Below are 21,501 nucleotides of genomic sequence, written 5' to 3'. Positions count from 1 at the left end.
CAGTGGGATCCTGGAGATGTTTGTTTCCAAGTCACACATGTCAACTCTCTTGAGAAGGGAGAGTGGTTTTGTGTTATGACAATGCACCTTAGGCTTTGCTCTCATGCATCAGAGCAGCACAAGTGATAACCTGTGGTCACTTTCTTCTAACCCTACAGATAACCCCTTGAATGAGAGTATGGAAAGAAGTGATGCAATAACCAAGATCTGCAGTGTAGTGAACTCCAGAGAGGCTGGCGCACTGGGAGGAAGGAAAGAAAGCTGCATGATGCAGTGTTTTTATTGTTTAGCACTTCCCTCAGGCTGACATTATTCATTCCTGTGTTGGTTTTTTTTCCTTGACTAGCCTCAGATTCAGATCTAACCCCAGTCTGGCCTTTAGTGGAAGTTAAATGGCAGCTCTCCACATGAAGAGAAATCAGACCTGCTTTTAAAGCTCCGTGGGAGATGGAGGCAGGAGGCTTTCCTTACCCTAAGGTGGACAGAAGTGCTGCTGACTAAAAGCTTTTTTGGAAGCTATGCAAGGAATTATCCCAATGCACAGCTCAATTGAAGGGAAAAAGATCTAACAAGCCCGAGTAGGTAATTTTTCATTAAAGTGTTAGTGAAGCTTGACATTCTTAATCTTGTTCTTCTTCCACAACAGAAATATGCTTCCAGCATAAACTAAGCTCTAGAGGAGGGCTCAACAGGCAAGTCCAAATAAACCTGTTCAAGAAACTTGTTTTTCTAGAAAACCTCTTCAATCATTCTGTATGGATTTAGTTTTCCCTTCATAGGAAACGAGCATAAGAAATGGTCAGGCTTTACTTTCTGTGCAACTTAAAGCTGAAACTGTTCTTAACTGAGTTCTTCTTAATAGCTGATCTTTACTAAATAGGTTTTCTTTTTATTTTTCTTGCTTGTGAAATGTTTCTCTCTTTTAAAAAGATCCTCCCTATAGGAATGCTTCCACCAGAAAATATGGATGAGTTCTTTACTTGCTTCTGTCAGTTCATATCTTTGAATGATGAAAACAGAATTCTGCCTTGTTACTGAATAAACACAGAGAAAAATGTGCTTTTTAGTGTGTAGATTAGTGCTACCTCTACCACACTGGGGCTGGTATGTCTTGCTAAACACAAACGAAACAGTCTTCACACAGATCTCTTGAGAAGGAAATACTCTTATACCTTTTAGACTGGGAAACTACAGTACCCCTCTGTGTTTGTAGTCCAAGTGCATCCATGCCCAGCATTGAAATGGAATTTTAAACTTCTTCCACAGTCATGCAAAGAATTACATCAAATCCAAGCTAAAGGAAAATTATAGTCTGGATCTAACAAAGGGCAATGAACTAAGCAAATTGTCCATGAACTAGAAATTAAAATTTCAGGTCTGAGATCTGTATGGAACTAGTTAACCACTGTAATTCATGGTGCTTTGCCTTGATGTAGAGATGCTATGGCACTTTATTTTCTGACAAAAGAGAGGTTTCTGTGTTGGTGGGCTGAAGGGTGGTTTCCTGTGTCTGAGTGCTGATGTAGCACTGGCCAGCTGAAGGCAGACTTGGTGTTGCTCCAGTGCAGATTGCTCCTTTCAAACCACAGGCTTTGATTTTTGCTCATTGTCAGTCACCTGTAAATGGAACCGCCAACACTGCAGGAAAGGAAGGAGTCAAGGTCCAGATAGAAACAATGCAAACCTTACAGGCCTGGGGAGAGCAGGACCTGCACTCAGCCCTTCAGCTTTTGGATAAATCCAGAGCTGTGAGTGACAGAAGCCAGCACGCTTTTTTCTCTACTCATCCTCTCATGGAGAAGAGTTGGTTAGAATTCCTCTCACCATTGGAAACATGAGCCTTTGTGGCCACAAAAGTGGCTCAGGATTGAAAGGGCAGCGGGGCTTTGGGCTGGTGTGTGAGAGCTCAGAGGGCAAAGCTGGCACTGTTGGGGTGGTCAGTGTGACTGCTGAGGGAGCTGAAGAGGGTGTACCCAGAGCTCGCTTTGCTTCTCTTTGAAGCACCTTTAAAACTTAAGCTGCTATGAAAAAATATGATAGAGGCATCTTTTTTTTTCCACTTAATGATACTTGGTAAATTTGTGTGCTTAAATCATAACTTAATGCAATTATATATCAGCGTCTTCTTTGTAAATGGATGTGTAAGTTTTAAAAAATGTTTTCTGTTTCATTGTGATAACACTTGAGCATGCAGTTCTCAGGAGGGTGTATCTGTCTTTTAGTAAGGAGAAAAAAAAAGCCGTATAATCTGGTAAGTGATGGAATGTGGCTGTAATGACCAGTTAATGAGAGCCATTATGGCTCGTTTATGCAATCTACTAGTTCTTATAAAATACTTCCTAAGGGTCTGAGCACTTTAGGTCACAAATATAAAATGAGAGTACAGAGTTTTTTAAATTGTTATTTGGAAAATGGTGATTTTAATAAAAACTTCTGTCTGATTTTTCAGAGATGCTGTTAAGAAAAGGACTTGTAAATGGCCCTTTTTAAATAGATATGTTTAACTTTCTGTGACCTATTCTGATTTTTCATCTTCAGAGACTGTTCTGTCTTTTATGTAGAAAATTTTTCTAGCTGCAGATGGTAGGAAATAAACCATTTACTAAGGTGATTACTTCATGAGTTATCTATACAGATGATAGTCCTACAGCTGGACTTTTGGAAGCTTTTGCTTTTTTGATAGTTTCTCAATGCTTAAACTATTCCTACTTAGACTGTCAAGTTGTACCTTCTATTTTCCCTGAATTCTAGCAGTCTGCATTTTCTGGGGTGTATGGTTGCTGTTGGACTTGGTCTGTTTGATGGAAGCGATTAACACGTGCTAACATAACTATCTTGTGAGATTGCTTGGTTTTGTCTTGTGAACCCCTTGGCTTATCTTCACTGTGTTATCATTTCTGTCTTGTGAAATTGCTGATTGCTTTCTGGCAGTTCATACCCTTTCATTAGCTTTCCAACAGCCTTTGCAATACAAAATTCTGTATTGTTCTTTACAAGCAGCTCCTGCAGAATTCTGTAAATCATGTTGCAGAATGTTCTGTTGCAGTTCAGAACCCCTGTTGGGCTCAGGTTGCACAGCCATTCACGTTAAAAGCAACTATGAAACTTTGTGGGACTCTGTTGCAGATGTCAATTCTAACTTTGCACAGCAAAGAAAGCCTCAGGCATGGTATTTTTCATTCTGTGTTTAGCTCCTATGTTTTCACCATTTGTTTTTTTTTTCAGATGGCTCTAGGAAGCTGTATATGATGATTGGACCTTACTCTGCTTCCTGTTCCTAAGTTTTGGCCAGTTCGTCAAATAAGACTCTTAGTCAAGTAAAACCATCTGAATGCAGCCTTAACTTGCAAGCTCTGTAATTTTCTTGCCTGAAGTGTTTTTAAGTTTGAATTGAAGTTCAGCTGATGTCTCAGTGACTAACGGGAGGAAAAAAGGAGACTGAAGGAAAGGAGGTTAGGCTTGAGGCAAGGCTTTTTTTAGGACATAAAGAACTTTTACCTCGTGTGTTCTGTGTGACTCTGGGCAACTTCCTGGGCTCAAGTCCTGAGTTCACTTAAAAGTACATGCTGAGGTTAACAAAATGCATTTCTTTTTCATTTTTATGTAATTGTGGATGATTTTTTTACTTTCTCTGTGGCATTTAGAGGTTGGCCCACTGGGGCCATTTGGAGACCTTGCTTACAGAAGTTTTGCCATCTGAAGTTCCTTGACCCTGGCAGTGCCCTCCTTCTGGTGCTCTGCTGTGGGGTGTTACAGTCCCACCTTTGGCCAGTTGTCTGTATTTATTTTGAGGTGCTGAAGGCAGACTGATGCTTTTTCATAATTTTGGGCAAAGATTAAACTTGATCTGGAGGTATTTTCAACTTATAATGATTCCTTGATATGCAGACCCCTTGTAGATTAAATATTATCCTTATTTTGGTTTAGAATTTGTAAAAAAATAACTTTATTAGTAGATTGGTAGGTTTAATTTGTTGCCGTTTGTCAGGTGAGAGAAAAACCATGTATCTTACAAAGGACTGGAGGGTTATCCCTCTTGCGTGGTGTGTCTACTGCAGACAGCCAACAAAAAGAAGCCATGGAACATCTCACCTGAAGTGGAGTGGTTCAGCAGAAATAGGATGTGAAATCTGGTGTCTTTTGGGAAGCATTGGCAAAAGATGTGGAGAGAGAAAAGCACTGCTAATTGCTGAGAATTATCAGCTCTTTTTGTTTTTGTCCAAAACAAAGTATGTGAAGATGATTAGACTTAACTTTAGGTCTATTAATTTTCTAATAAATTTGATGAAAGCTCAAGATTTTTCTTCTGGTTTTTTTTTTTTTTTTTCCCTTCCTAATGAAAGCTCTTGATAAAGATTAGGAAAGATTGTTTGGTGCTAATAGTGAAACACTTAATAGTGTTTCTTTAAAAGATATTAGTTCTCCATAAATGTCAAAATGATTTGACATGATTGAGCAAAGAGCTGGACTCTTCCCTAGAGGCTGTTGGCAGAAGAAAGCAGAGATGCTGCAGGCTCTGGTTGAATGTTCTGGCACACGTGCAGACACAGCAACTCAGAGAGTTTATTATGAAGCAATCCTAAACCCAAGACCATGTTTGGTTCTGTGCTTGCAGAAGGGAGAATCTATTTTAAATCACTAGGGCAGCATCTGGTATAGGGCTGAGTAACAGAAGACTTGAATATGTGTGATTTTTCATTGTCTAAAAGCAGTCAAGGAAAAGTTTGTCAGTAGTCAGCAACTTAGAAAATATTAGCTTTGAGCTGGATTGTACTAATTTCTGTGGCAGCTCAGAGAGGAAGTTGTGTGTGGAGTGACTAAATGGAGTTATGCTGATGCCCAGCCTCTTTAAAAGTGTTTTTTTTTTTTTAAACTAATATTTTAAATTTCCTGCTTTATGAATTCAGGCTTACCTTTTGAAAGGTTACAGCCTGGTATTTGATCAAGGATCTGTTCTCTCTGGAGACAGAATTAAAGGGTGATTGACCTATAATGTACCTTATGATTAGCTTTGAGAATATGTTGATGGGAAGAATACTGAAGGCCAAAAAGTGACTTCTTCTGTTTGTATGTTTGCAGGTGGTAGGGGAATGGTAGTTGAGATTTAATGAGTTTTTAATCCCTCCAGTCTTCTGTTTCTATATAGGTTCAAATTAAGAGGCACGTAAAATTAAAATAGGGTTTCCATTAGTCCAACTCGTGTTAATGTTAATTCCAGTGTCTGTTCCTGGAACGGACCTACAGCACAATGATCTACATTTTACTACCAAATCTTGGGGAATGGAACAGGGGTACAGTGAGACCAAGGTAAAAATGTTTTTGCGTTTCAACATTTGCAGATAACATTTAATATCTAAGCTTATATTGTCCCTGCTGTTTCAGAAGTGTCACACATGGGTTGAAGAACACTTCAAGAGCTCACCCTGACATAGTCAAAACACCAGCTACACGGAACTGGTCTGTGTAGGTACATTCCATGGGTCTGCCATGCCCAGCCAGGGCCCAAGGAACTTGTTTTAGTGGTTGCACTTGGACTTTGTGGGTTTCCAAATGCAACTGCTAATGCTCTGCCAGGCTAGGAGGCAGCAGGGGAATTGCTGGTGCTGTGCCCCATCTCCTCTAATCACATGTCTGCCTCCACACCACAGTCCATGCTGCTCAAGCTATTTATGAGCACAGTCCCACACCAGGATGCACCTGGTGCATGTGCTGCTCCCAGGGGGAAGATGTTACTGGGTGATAAAACATTGTCTGATAGACTGTGCAAACTGAACACTAATGGTGAGTGAAGTTACTCTTACCTTGAAAGTGTTAGACTTCCTTTTCCTGAAGAAAGATACAGATAACTGAAGGAATTTTACATGCCCAAGTAAAGGTATTATTCTATACTTGCTTTCCCTGTTCCTCCAACAGGTAATCTGGGATTCTAGTGACTCTCAGTTGGGTGGCATACCTGAAAACTCATTATTTCCCCTTTCAATGCAGCCTTCAAATAAGAAGAGAGTGCTGGCTACTGTGTCATTCTGGAATTTTAGACAGTAATCTGATGGCCTGACTTGATGGTTTTGGGTGGCATGTTCAGAGTGACTTTGTTCTGACTGGGTTTGCAGTCAATGACTGAATTATTTGACTCTGATTTCAAAAAGCTTTGTATATTTGTAACTTGGCTGTGGAAATACCTCCATAGCAAGCATAGAGAGGTTGGTTGCTCTGTATTTTCATTAGCATACCAAGGGTGTGTCATTGTTCACAGAAATCATATGGAGAAATACCAGGAAAATAAGTGGGCTCTTGTAACCATACCTCCATCTCTTCTGCAGGTATTATTCCAGAATTGGGTTCAGATCTTGATTCAGCAAGAGTTTTATGTTGTCTAAGTGTTCAAAGTAAGAAACCTGTGACATCCAAACCAACTCATGACTGTCATGCTTGAGTGACTGTGGCATAACTAAAGGTCTTAATTTCTAGTTTCTGTGGGTAGGAATCTTTGCAGAGAAGTCAGTGGGAGTACCCTGCAATGTTACAGATTCTCCACGGGCTCAGAGTCAGAGCAGAGATTTCCTTGGCCAATGCCTCTGAGCTGACGATAGCCAGGGATTGTTATGAAGAGAAAAGGGGAACAAAAGTGCTAATTTCCTCCTCCAGATAATCCATGGTAGAGGGAGCCTTAATCAAAGCATCATTACTGTAATGAAATTCTCATATAGAATGCAGGACACTTGATATAATTTATCTAAATTAATTACTCTCTGCTGCTAAAAGCAAGCTGTATGAAAAATTATTTGTTCTGCCTATCCATCCATTTTTTATCAGACCTTTTCCTACTCTGATGCAATGTAAGGAGCAGAAGCAGCCTTTTTCATGGTGCTTAGTGGATTAACTTGCCTTGATCACAAGCTAATAGATGAGTTATTTCACCCAAGACAGCTCTCAGTAGTTTTAATAACAGAATATTTTTCTGTGTCTAAATTGACAATAATTTTACAAGTAAGCTAAATACAAAATTAATTACTTTTAAATTATTATTTTCAGTTGGGGTTTTTTGAAGTTGTAAAATAAACTTTAGAAAACCACAAACCAACCAATTTCATGTCTGCATACTAACACAAATCTCAGGTAGAATTTTGTGCTTGTGTTACAAATAAGAAAGCTTGTAACATCCTTCAGATTATAATTTGTGTTTACACTTCAAATTTATCTGTAAAAATAAGATGCATCAGATGAAGAGCTTCTCCATCTCGTTAGCGTAAATGAAGACAAATGCTCAGAAGCAAGGTGAATCAGCTTTAAAAATATTGAAGTATGGCCCTGTGAGATACAAAGTGTGAATCCTGAGTACAAGTTATGTCTTAAACTTTATTGCCCATAAACCTGTTTTTAAAAGGTAGGAATGACAAACAAGAATAATCAAAAGCTGAATAGCTTGTTTCTGATCTGGCTTAAATGTTGAACTTTCTTCATGGCAGCAGTAGAAGACTGCAGCACGGTGTCTTCATGGGTTGGGGTAGAACCATACCCGAATTACTTGATGTGGATTAGGGTTTGGTGTCCAGTTTGGGGCTTCTTTAGTACTCAATTTGCAGTCCTACTTCAGAGCCAGGGTAACAGAGGCAGTGCTTGGAATCTGAGTCTCTGAATCCTCAGGTTGTTGGGAGGAGCTTTCAGCGCCCCAGTGCCTGGGCTGGATCCTGTGGGGCTGCAGGGCTGTGCATCCCCAGTGTCCAGAGCTGGGATCAGCTCTCCCCATGGTCCCTTTGTGGTTCTCCCATGGAATACAGACAATGACATGTGGTTGCTGAGCTGTAATGGTTTGTAATATTAAAATTACATTGTCCTTACAGAAACAGATATGTGGGTTTTCAGAACTGTTGCCTGTTGAAAGCTTGCTCACAAACTGGAGCTGGCTGACTGGATTGTGTGAATGCTCTTCGTCTTGTCTGAGCACATAAGCCTTCATTTTCTTAGTGGGAAGTTCCTGAAGAGTTTTTGGAAAGGATGGCTCGCTTTGATATGTACTAGGAGCAGCTGTTGTTCTGGTTCTTAGCTCTCAGCTGGTACCTAAAGCTGGCACAGTGTCTGCAGCACAAGGCTGATCACAAACTTGTGTTCAGGGCTCTGTCACACAGAGCAGGGCTGCACAGAGGGAAAGCAGCTTCTCAGCAGCTCATCTCATCTGAGAGGGGCTGTCATGTCACAACTGGTGTAGCATCGATGCAGAATCATTTACAGCTACGGGGTAAGCACCTCGAGCTGTGTCCTGTCATACATACAGCTCCGCAAAGCAAGAAATGGGCAGGGCTCAGCATGGGTTTTGAATAGCTGAGGCTTAGCCATTGAAACAATCTTCATTTCTACAGTAATGTGGGATGTTAAAAACAACCAATGGAAATATTTCTAATGTTACTTTGAGTCATTCTAATACTTCTACGCAGTTATAAACTTAGTTGTCATCCTGCATATTTTTTCCAGCATTTTCACTTTATCTGGGAAACTTTAAGACAACTTATTTGTTCTTCTAACTTTTGAGCTTTGAATATTGGAGCTCTTCTTATCAGAATGTTTTGTTAATAATCAGGCTATGTTTGTGAACCTGCCGAACTTTGCTTTGCTCAGGTTTCACAAACTCTTGATTCAGAAAAGAAAAAATGACTGTTTCTCTGTGTGTGCCCAGAATGCACAAAGGTATTTTCCCAGGAACAGGTCCTGTCTGCTGAGGAAGGCTTTGTGCATTCAGCCTGGTGGCTATTGTATTGAGTTGTCAGTGGGCAAAGCAGTGGAAACAAAATAGTCTTTGGAGGTCTTTTGAATGAACGCACAAGTGATGTAAAGGAAACTTGCGTTTCCTGTGTAGCCTGGATAGTCCATAGCTAAACCCAGTGAGGTATCTCTCATTAAAGCAGAGAATGGTGAGTTTTGATAGATTACTTTCAGGAAAAGTCAGCTTAATTACTGTTTTAAGTTTAAATTTGAGGCATATCTGGAAGAGTCTGGACAAGCGCCTGAACTCTGCGGGACTCATTTGAACTGTTTGAAGGAAGCTTGCTGGTATCTGGAAGTCCCTAGCTGAATTTTTCCTTTACCTGTGAGACTTAGATTTTCCCCACACAATTGGCTTTGCTTGCCATTGACTCTTGGCAGTAGCAGCTTGCTCCCTGGCTATTCCAAATGTCATCAAATTCAGGTGGGAAAGGCCATTTTAGGCAAATATGAAAACAAAGGTTGAACTGACATCATTGCGTATTCTGGAAAAACATGACAAGCACAAATTATACCAGCTTGGTCTAATTAAAGCTTCTAGACAGACATGGTTAGCAGCTTCCAACTTTTCCAGTTTATACTGGTCATGTTTTCACTTTGTTTTTTGCAAACAAATTCAAATGGACACTGCAGCATCCAGAAATCACCCTTTGGCTTGCTTCTGAGACTTGAGTGAAGCCAAAGATATGCAGGTGGTTCTGACAGCTGCACTCAGCAATAGATTCTAGTCTTGTGCCCACAGAAAGTAGGTTAATCTGCTGCTTCTGGCATTGTGGGTTAGAAGAAACTCTGAAAATACAATTGTGCACTGAAATGCTCTGTTCCTCTTCCCACTGTTAAAATACATTTAGTGAGATTTTCTTCTCCTTTGTTAGCGGTTAGGAATGCTAATACTTCTCTTTTTGCAATGCACTGTATTTCAGAACCTGAGTTTACTGAAATAAACAATTGAGTGATGCTTAGTTTATCTTTTGGCAGGTGGAATCAAACTGCACTTGCAAATATTTGTAACTGTTACATCTATGTGGGAGCTTTTGTAATTTACTTCTATTAAGAAAAATACAATCACTTCAGTAAAATCAGGTTTTTGGGCAAGTTAGGTTTTTACTTTGAGCTCTGATGAGCTGGGTAAGTTTGTTTCCACTCAATGTAAATGTGGTTTCAGATTAGAACGCATGAATAACAAAAAGGCAAAATAACAGGCACGTTAATGGGCACTGATTAAACTCAGTGAGAGACACATGCATTATTCCTACATTATTAACTTTCTGACACAGTTTAAATTGCCATAAATTAAATTTGCATGAATGGTTTAGACCTCCTGTAGGATAAAATGCTTGGTAGTGATAATAGAGTAGAAGGAAATTTAAGTCAAAGGTGAAATCCTAACTCATTGAGAGTAGATGAAATTTCTTATCTGTGTTGACAGTGCAAATTCTTTGTGTACTCTGGGTCGCCCTAATGGGACCAAGCATCTTCACAGTAATTAAATCACTCTCTAACACCTCTCTTTCTGGAACTGGGGATATAGGCTGTTTGGGATATACTGTTCTTGCTGTATCAGCCCCAAGGAGGTGGGAGAACACAAACACTGAAAGGAGAACAAGGGGAGTGGAGATAGACTTCTCCAGAGATTTTTTTTTTCTTTAGTACATACATGCATACTTATTTACTTATTTTTGATTTCTATGAGCTAGAATTTATCTGAAAATCAGATCTGAGTATCATTGAACTTCTAGCTAATAAAATGTGCAAGTCCTTTTTGCAAGCGGAGGAACAATTTAATAGCTGTATACAGTCTTAGGAGATGGAGGACTTGGGCAACTCTTATTTAATGCAAAACAATATTGAAGATGTGTTGGTTAAGAGTTTTTTTGGGAGGGATTATTTCAATGAAGAATTCATAGTGCCTTTATTGGAATTTGTTAACTCTTGTATAAACATAGATATTGTTTCTTAATACAAATGGTTACTAAGTATTATTAGGATCTGTTATGCACATGGAAAGCAGGTGAGCTCATTCACAGAATGAAAGCACACTGAAAATTATACAGAAGCAAATATTTTTTTAAAGTATGTTCTGCATTGAGAGTTTACCTGGTGTTGAGGCTTGAATCAATCTGATGCTTTTCATTTGATTGCTTTCACTTTCAGTAATATCCTGCAGAAAATACTGATTTAGAGGAAAAGAATACCTGTGTAAGAACAGCTCCTCTTTGGGCCTGATGCAGATTCTGTTGTGTTGCCTTACAAGAGCAGCTAAGTGATGATGGGTGTTTTTAAAGGCCATTCCACATTTGTGTCTTTTTGGTGTGCATCATTCTTTTCCTCCTTGCTTCCACTCAGACAAGGCTTTGTGTGTGCATTGCATCTACGTGATGCACAACATGTTCTTCCTCAAAGACCAGAAGATGTTCCAAGAAGGAAGAAGCTGCCCTGGCTGCCTCCTCAGTCAGGCTGTGTTCACAGCACACTGATGTGTTTTGCAGATAGGAATAAGATTTGCAAACTGAACTAAAAAATACCTTTGATAAACTATAAAGACTCTTGTGGTCTAATTAGACAGATGGATGGTTGCTTTTTATTTCCTATAATGCTCTGTTGTTCTAGACTATTTGCTTGAGATAAGCATGACTTTTTAGCTAAAAACCCCATCCTTGCTGGTGTTGCTGGAAGATCACTTGCAATGTAGAATTGAGAATGGCTTGTCTCACTGACAGAGGCAGGTCTCTGCATTGGTTCAGATATTCCAGTCTGACTCCATGGGTTGTAACTAATGGTACACCAAATATATTTCCACTGCAGAAAATGTGCAATTATTATATTGAAATGATTCTATTTTTAGAGTGTGATAGGGTGCCTTAGTGTCTCATGTTTAGACCAGCTGTTGCATTTTTTTGTGAGTGATTTGCTTTTTTCCCCTGGAATTCTAGCAATTTGCCAAATGAAGGAAAGCATTTGAGTAAATGCAATATATCTTACAAGGCAATATATCTTAAATGAGAAATCTGCTTCTGTAGCAGAATATTTGAAAGGGATAAATGTGAGGGATTAATCTGAGAGGAAAAAGTCACAAGAGTGTGTGGAATGCCATCCTTTATCTTAAAAAAAACTACTTGATAGAAGAAGGCTTGACAAACTGGTGTGTATTTACCCAATAGTTAGAGCTGTAAAGTTATTTGTCTGCTTGTATCTAGAATGTGTTAGTCTGAGTGTATTTTGAGGACAAGAGAATCCTCTTCAGTTTTGAGAGAAAATTCAGCTTTTTAAAGGAAGACCTGAATGCCTCTAAGAAGTGTACCAGGTTTTGGGAGCATGCCTATTGTACAGGTTTCTTCCCATATCAGACCATTGCAGAATGAGGGTGGTTTTGTTTTAATACTTATTTCATATTTGCAAGGTGCTGGCAGTGACAGATGCACTAAAGTACTACAGCAAGAGCCAGGAGAAATGACACAGCAGAGGTTGGATGTTAGAGGTAGGATTTAAGTGAAATATAAGTGGCTTTTATGCCTGTGAGTGGAGAATGTACTTTGTAACTGCTTAAAGGGATTTTCTCTTTTGATCATTTCAGCAAAGATGTACAGTCTGTGTAAAGCCACTAATCAGAGTTAACTTGAGGGAATCTAGGATGAACCTGCTTGGTTTTAATTAGAATTATTTAATAAGAAATTACCACTGCTGTCTGCTTGCAGAACCAAAATGGGGAGTGGTGTTTCAGAGTTTCTCCTGAGGAAGGAACTAGTTCACATCATGGTACTGTGACTCAGCTTCCTGCTATGTTGCCAGATGAGAAGGAATAAGTAAATTTTGCTGTATTTGTCGAGATACAGTGAAAATGTAACAAATGTGAACAGTAAGAGGGTGTTACCTTCTAAATAGGTGTTATGAACTCAGAATTAATTTTATGTAGGTTTTGAAAGTTTTTGGCAAAAAAAGCATTTGCAAGATTGAGAGCAAGAACTAAAGGCTTCATGTGTAAATACTTTACATTTCTTCTATTTGAAAAACCATCTTGATGGCAAACTGCAGAGTTCAAATATGCAAATGTCCTGTCAGCTTGATCACCTTTTAGGTAATCCCTGCTACATTTTCCCAAAGGCTAGCAGCACAGCCAGCCAGCTCTCACAGCTTTGAGAGCTCTTCATTTTGTCTAGATGACTGCATAAGTGATTTTGGAACCAAATTCTCTGTGTCTAGAACTGGCTAGCTGCTCTTTTGGACTCCAAAGAAAAAAGCTGGGCTTGTGTGCCTCGGGTTTATTATCAGATTTATCCTTAAGCAAAAAAAAAAAAAAAAACAAGCAAAAAAAAAAAAAACCCAAAAAAACAAACCACCACCTACCTTTCTGCATACTTGTGAAACTGCTAAAGCTGTGCAAGAGCTGTCTGAGTGCTTGGGCAGAAAATTCAGACAGGTGGTTTCTGTTATCAAATTATTTTCCTTTGTGGAAATTGAATACTTTGTTTTAGGAATACAAGTGGTTGTCACTTGGCAGATGAAGAAAAGCATTTTTGTTACGGACTGGTTTGATGGTAAATAGCACAAGAATGAGCTGCTATACTGTTATAACTGCACTCTCAGATGGGCTTTAGGTACCAGTCATGGCTGGTTTTTGGGAATCTGTGCTCTGGTCAGCTCTGCACAGTGAGTTGTTCAGTTGTTCAGCTGAAGTGCAGCCTTGCATCAGTTGCTCAGATCAGTAATTCACCTTGGCTTTGCAACGTGAACATATTTCAGTATCAAATCATATTTCAGATCAGTAGCTCACCTTGAATTTGCAATAGGAACTTGTTTCAGTATCAATTTTTTCTTCTCACAAGCTGAAGTCTCCGGGAATTTCACTGTTTTCAGTTGTTTATGTTGGTGGTTTAAGACTTCAAAGCGAAAAATTTGTAGAAAAGCTGAAACACTAGACAGTATTGCCTACATTGAAGAAAAGATTAAATTCAGCCTTGATATTGGAGTGTAACTTGAAATTGAATTTACTTTATGTAGGGGAAGAATTCTCTTTTGGTCTCTCAGATACCTCACTGAGGAAAAGACAAGACAAAATACTAAGTAAAAAAATAGAGGTTGTGTGGGAGAATGAGGATTATATCATCTCATCTTCTCAGGCTAGAACTTGCAATGAGGTGGAAAAGGCAGTCTTGTCTTTTATGGGCTTTTGTAGAAATACACAGAAATGCAGTTACTGCCATTAATATGCAGAGTACTGAAGTTGTGTTGGGTGCAAGAATGTGCCTGCAGGCCTGCATTAAGGGTTTAGGAGGCTTTATTGTTTGACATAAAATTGTGATGCTGAAGTTTCAGAAAAGTGGAAAGAAATGTCAGGAAAAAAAAAATGTTTTTTGCCTGCTGGGATATTTAAGATTAATTATTGAATAACTCTGTAAAAATTTCACACTTGCTTCAAGGTACTCTAATTGGATTTACTTTAATGTACTGTCCTTACTAGAAGAAATATTGAAGTTTTTTTGACAGTTTGAGTTTAACTGCAATAAAAATCATAATGGAACCCTCTCAGTGGTATACAGTTTTACAGTATACGTGTAACCAAAATGAACAACCAGTTTCAAGTTGTGAGAAATATAGCTGCAAAATGATATTTTACTATTTATTTTTTCCTCCAGGTTTCTTTGGCCACTGTTGTTCATGGAAGATATTCCTAGAACATAATTTTGCTTATACTTGGACTTAGTTTAACTTCCAGACTGAATTTGCTTAGAGCCAGATCTTCTGGTAACCTTGCCATATTTTGTATGCTCCCATGATCTTAAACAGTTTTTATTACTGGGTTTGTTTATGTGGGGATTTTTTTGGTTTTTATGTTCACCACTTTGAAGAATTGTATTTTCCATCACTTCTTAGAGTTTCAGAAGTTGCAATAAGAAATGAGTAGTAATAGCTTAGACTTTAGTTGGTACCTAGAAGACATAGCAGGGTCTTTGTGTTATTTAGTACCTGCTAAGAGATGAGCCATCTGGTAAATAGCAGCTTGCAGCTTCATCAGGACAGGTGATGCTTTTAAAAGATGCTTCATTAGCACTAATGATATTTTTATTCACTGTTTTACAGAAAAGTGAGTAAATAATTTACATTTTATTAACATGGAGAGAACTGGTGAGTCTTAAGTACAGGCTGTTATTCCTTTGTTCAGAAAATGCTCAGGTATAACTTAGAAAGGTTTTTGGTTTTCTGTCTTGTCTCATGTTTATGAAGAATATTTGAGAAGGAAACTGCAAAATTTCAGCACATTGCAAGTTTCTAAGACCTAGGATCTTATTCAACACTCACTTTTTACTGACTTGAAAGTACTATAGAATAATGATAGGCTATTATATACCATTATTTGTGTTGCCATCAGCTGTATTTCTTGAGGATTCAGTGAAAAAGGCATTTAAAACCTTGTAGTGTTGTTGTACATGTCCTGTATAAAGTGCAAAGTGATGGAGATAAGTCTTAAAACTTTGTACTTTAATGCTGATCACAGAAAAGAAAGCTGGCTTTTGTCATGTTTTACTTCAGGTTACTGGTATTTATTACGAGCCTTACCTTAAAGGATTTTCATCTTTAAAGCTCAACATGTTAGTCTTCATGCTTCTCTTATTGGCCATAATTAATTTTTAGACTAAAATCAAACCTTTTTTTTTTCATTTTGCAAGTCAGCCCTTTTATTAATGCTTAGGCTGAGTCTCTGTTGCACAAGTGAAGTTATTTTACCTCAGGCAAACCCTGCTGTGCAGTCTGCAAGAAAACATTGTTGCTTTGAAGTCCTGAAAACTGTGTATCCAGCTTTTTTGTCCTTATCCCTCTTTTCAAGTATTTTGCATAGCTCTTTCTCCTAGCTGAAGCTAATTAATTATGCAAGTTAAAGACTACAAAGTCAGAAGGAGAAGATGCTTGAAATGAGGAAGGGCTGAAGTTTGTATTCTGCAAATGAAATAAAAATTAATCAGCATAATGGATTGTTTATATTTTCAGTTTTGTGTCCATTCATATGGCCTCCCACTGCCCCTGATGACTCAAACTCGAGGTGTTTTCACTGATAATGGGCTGATGGAGACCTTGGCCATGTTCTCTGGAAAGATGTCATTTGTCTCAGGAACTTGGTGAGAAACCTGCTCTTGGCAGTGGAATCAGTGGTGAACATCTTCAGGAAGAGAACTTATGTGCTCAGAAGAGGTTGATAATGACTAATAACTTTAGGGAATTCATGGCATGAAAAGAAAACATGCTTGGTTCAGGGGGTTCTTTGTATCAGTGAAATTATTATTCCAAATCACTCTTCTCTTATTCTGTTAGCTCTCCCAATAGTTAAATATGTTAGGAATCTGAAGTAGGGCTTGGCACATGGAGTCTCAAAAGATAAAAGGGAAAGAGAAATACAGTATTTGATTTTTTCAGAAGTAAGGGACTTTACTTCTGGCTTTCCCTTTTCTAGGACACTCTCACTCAATAGCTGCTTGGGCTCTTATCTGCTCCAATGCATTTTCTTTTTATTCATGCCCAGCTGAATTGAGGCATAAGCACAGAAGCTGATCTCTGAAAGGCTGCAAGTTCAAAGGCTTGCAGTGCCAGGGTGGGGGGTTGTAACTTTTCTGCCTTTGCAGACACCTGGTATAAGCTTCTGTTTCAGAAATTACATGATTAGCCTTACTAAAAGTATCCAAGATATCTTAGCTGCGAAAGGAGAGGCAAGTGAAAATTTGTATAACTGGTTATAAAAATCTGAGCCTGTATCAAAAGTTCAACCAGAGTAGAGAAAATAAAGACAAGACTGTTTAATTCCAAGGAGGGAGCTAGGAAAACTAGAAAATAATATATGAACTTACATGAAATTATTATATTAAATGAGAAAGTAGCTTGGAAGCACTGAAACACAAATTGCAATGTTCCTTTGGATGATTTCCTATCAGGCTGTTCTTTAAAGAAAGCAAACAAGTAATTTGCTCCATCCTGAAATCTGTGTTACATCAGATGAGAACTGGAAAAAACAACAAGGAGATGGAGTTGACCTGCTGATAGCCTTGGTTTTATCATCTACAGGGAACATAGAATAACTGACACATTTATCTCACAATTGAAATTGCTATCTCTATTCCTTCAAATTCTTTCTTAGCACTTGTGTAATTTAGTGTTTCTATTAGGAGAATTCACTGAAGTCCTGTTAAAGGTGTGTAGGAATTCTAGGTCTTGTTGAAATTTCCTTTAAAAGAAATAAAACTAAAGGGATTTGTGAAGTTCAGATTTTTTTTTTTTTCTTTGAATGAGTTCTTAATTGTTTTGTTTCAAAAATCTCAGTTTTACTTTGTGGTGAACAAAACAGCAAGTTCAAACAGTGTTTAGAATCAAAACAAAATGCCTTCATTATCATAGTTCTTCCATATGCACAGGACTAGTTATTCAGCTCAAATAACCCCCTCAAATAGCAAAATTGTTCTCCCACAGCTATTTCATAGAAATATTTGCATCCAAAAGTCTAAAATTAATTACTTGTTTCTGCAGCTTATAATCAGGTTACATTTTCCATTGCCAAGATAATATCTGAATTAGTGTGTGCAAATTTGTAGGAAGGTAACGCATCAATTTTAACATCGAGGGTGTCATTTGACCTGATCCTTCTCTGGTTTTGCCTTTCTACTTCTGCTTTGTCCTGTTCTGTATTTTCAGCTGATACATGTTAAAAACTTGCTACTCTTAGAAATTAACACCAAGATCCATCACTCATCTGCCCTGATGATGTTTTCCCAGGCTTTGATAGTGACTTCTTCAAAACTCTGAATGCCTCCATTTTTATATTTTTTTATTTCATCCCCACTCATTCACAAGTAAATGCTGAAGTCCTTCTGGGTCCATGATATTTTTGCATCCTTTTGATTTGGCTAAGCCCAGAGGATGGTAAATGGGACAGGAGATAAATAGGAGATGGAAAATCAGGAGTTGCAGCACAGGAAGGACCTTTCTCAATGCAGGGGGAGCACTTGGCTCGCTGGTGTTTCGGTTTTTAGCTGTTCCTCTCGTTCCTGGCACTGCCCTTGGAACACTCTCAGGCCACTGCTCGTGTCCAGCTCTTCCCTGCTGTGCTCCCTGGCAGCTGGAGCTGCTCCTGTCCCAGCCCAGTGGCTGCAGTGCAGGATCACTGTGAGCAGGGGCTGGCAGGGCTCTGCTCCTCACCCGGGATTTGGGGCTGGTGCTGACACCAGAAAGGCTGCTAGTGCCACTGTGAGTCACTTGGGAGCAATATCTGCCAGGAAAATAGGATGTTTCTTGATTTTCAGTTTGTATTTTCCAGCAATATCCGAGTGTTTCTTTACAAGAACCTAAGCCACTGGGACTTTTGGGTTTTGGTTAGAAACAGAAAATCTGTGTTAGGCTTTTTAAAAGGCTTAAAACATGAATGAACTCATAACTGATGTGCAGTACAGCCCAATCTACTGCTGCTTGTTGAGTAAAAGTACTCGGAGGGAAATAGCATAATTTTAGAGTTATTTTCATATTGATATATCTAAAAGTAACTCCTAATAAGAAGAAACAAGCAAGAGAAACTGATTTTAACTGCCTCACCATATAAAAAGTGTCATGTAAATTATCTTGAGAGAAGATGATGATTATAAAACATCTAAGCTTACTTTGAGCTTTGACTGAATTTTTGAGCAGTTGGTTGTTGCTCTGTTCAGTGAATAATTCCTTGAGGTTTTTGTGTCATGTTCTGCCAGTCAAAGACAAAAACTTTTAGTATAAGTGGACATGTAAAGTCATGTTTTCTTTAAAAGAAATCTCATGTTCAACTACTTTTCTTTGCCATGCTCTTCAGATGGGCTTTTGGAGTGGCAGATTTCGTGACCTGATACTAATTAAACCAAGATCCTCTGCAGTAAAATACACACTTGAGATATATACACAGGCAAGTTCAGCTGAACCAACCACACAAAAGATAAGAATCAAATACTAAAGCTTATTTCTTCACTCAATACAGCAGTAAATCAGTGGTGACTTTGCCTCTGTCAGTCTTTGCTCACAGATTGAGAATCTGTTCTGAAATGGGATTTCACAACATCCCTTTCAGATTCTTGGTTTCCAGTTTGTTCTTCCATGCCTTTTGGAAACTGCTGGAAATATTTCTAGTAATTTAAGATGTTTTATTTTGCTTTTATTGAAATTAAATATTAGTGAAAGTGACAACCATATTAATTCAGTCAATTTCAGTTTATAGAAGGTTGCCTTGTGCATATGATCATCTTTAATATTTGTATGAAAATTCTTCCAAAAAGGAAGATTTGCATTTTTATTAAGTTTATCCCTAATTTTTTTTTTCCATGCAGGTTTGTCATACAAGTTGTGAAACTCATGCTGGTGAGTTTTTGTTAGTCAGTGATGTGCTTCTGCTGAAGGGAGAAGAGATAGTGAGCAAAAGCTTAGCTTTTTTAAAACAGCTGATATTAAAGAAGAAAGCTCTTCTATTGGCTCTGAGATGAGTGTGCTTCAGTCATTTCTGATCTGTGGTGTTGTTTGAACAGGAGGGTGGGACTGAGAGTCCCTGCTAAGTTCCTTAGGCAGACACAGCCTCTTCAGGTCTCCAGTAGGGTTTAGAGGAGATGACTCTTTGTTGCTTTTTTATTTTTAACTTCTTTCCTTTAAAATATAAAACTGAATTATAGCATAGCTTTGAGGTATTTTGTTCAATTTATTTGTAAGAGTGATTATAAAATTTAAAACTTGTTATTAAGAACCTTTGCTCAATTGAAAATCCTAATAAAAATTCACTTTTCTCTGAAGTTTGGTAGGAATGAAAACCAACTTAAAAATATCAAAAGCTTTTTCCAAATAACAGTATTTCTACTTTCTAGAATAGATTATATAATGGTTTAATATTTAGATTTTCTCTTTCTGTGTGAGTTTAGATTTCCTGCATCTTGCAAGAATGCTTCTAACATTGATCTTTAATGGTGCCCTCCCTCTGTCCAGCTAAAGACTTCTCAGTGCCAAAATTAAATCTTTATTAAGCTACAGAGGAAACAGAAAAACAAGTTTAATCTGAATTTCAGGGAAATCCAGCTACAGATCTCGCTGTAAAAAATAAGAAAGCACTTTTAGATTCAGGTATATCTATATCTGTAATGTATCTGAGTTCCATCAGAGGTATGAGTCGTATTTTCACTTTAAAGACACAATTATATGCCCTTGGCAAGGAAGGAGTAAGCAGGAGAAATGCTCATATGCAACATGTTCTCTGGAGAGATTAAAAAACCAAGTGATTCTTTGCAGAATGTGTTTAAAAATGTCACCAGGTTTAACTGTAAGGGAGGAGGGGAAAAAGAATTAGCAGACTAAATCTTTCCCTTAAAATGGAAGATCATAAAAAGAATGATAGTCTTGACACCAGTTTTTTTTCCTCTTCTTCAGAATAATCTGTTTTCTTATAGTGCTAGTGAATTTGGGATTTGTGGGGATGTAACTGAAAAAAATTTATAAGTCAGACAAAATAACCCAGTGATGTTGTCTTCTTGATGTGATGGGGATTTTTTAGACTGTCATACATTGTGAATTTTCTTTGAAGACTCATGTATCTTATTTGAACCATGACCAAAGGCTTCCAAGGTGAAAAAGAGGATTTGGGGGTCACTTAGATGAGCTTTTACCCATTGTCTTAGTTCAGAAGGGAGCTGAAATAAATGAACCTGTTTATAGTGATTAAAATATGTAAATGCTTCAGTGTCCCTACAAATGAACCTACTGTGGTATCTGTAGGAGAGGTTTTCCTGTATTTCTGCTTGTCAACCCTTTTCCAGACATTACAATGTCAATCACTGAGTGACTCTGGTTTTCTGAAATGTGTGATGCCTCTGTGTCTTGGACATAGCTGGCCAGGTCTAAAACTTTCAAGCCTGTGTCTTCCTTGAGTGTCATTTCCAAATCCAGGGAGCAGCATGGTGAGGGATGGTTGCCATTTCTGATATCTGATGTTCTTTCCAGCTCAGTGGGTGAAAGGAAGGAGATGCTGCTGCTGAGCCAGAAAAGGTAAATCACATCTGGTCTCATGGTCTGCTTCTTAACCTAAACTCAGTTCTGGGGACGGGCTGGTGATCACTTTATTTGTAAGATGCATGTCCCAGTGCATTTTGCTGTGACCTTAGTGATTGAGTGGATATAGAACATATTGTACTGGAAAGTGAGCTGTGCCAGAGCAAGATTTACAAGACACTGATTTATGGAGGTTGCTTTGAGAGGTACTAAGGGATCCAGAAACCAGTGTAATCTGTCAAGTCAATCTATACATGATTCTCTAATTCTAACTTTATATGAGCCATATTTGGCTGGAATTTAGTCTGCTTGTCTAGAAGTAGGACACACATTTTGGGAAAAGGAACTGCAAACAACATCTGAAAACTGTTGGCACAATATGCCTGAGTCTTTATACAGGAAAATGTATTTAATAGCATGCAAGTGGAGAGGAGAACATATAATAACTGATTTCATACCATTGAGTGTGCAGGAAACTTGTCTAGCAAATGCAGGGTAGGGATGTCTAAAATCAATGTCAGCCTTCAATATTGTGATTTCACCACAGTGAAATCTTACATATTTGCTAATTTTGAGCTTAATACCAATTAGGAATTCTCACTCAATTGTGGTGCATTTTAAGCTGTTCATTATATTTGTTATTTAGTCCAGATTTAGTTGTCTTTGCATTATGAGCCTATAATTTTAGATATGGGATTTTGCCTGTGGCATAGCTGGGCC

This window comes from Taeniopygia guttata, chromosome 13 (genome assembly GCF_048771995.1).
Source record: "Taeniopygia guttata chromosome 13, bTaeGut7.mat, whole genome shotgun sequence".
In the NCBI taxonomy this organism is placed as follows: Eukaryota; Metazoa; Chordata; class Aves; order Passeriformes; family Estrildidae; genus Taeniopygia; species Taeniopygia guttata.
Note: the sequence above shows the minus strand (reverse complement) of the source record.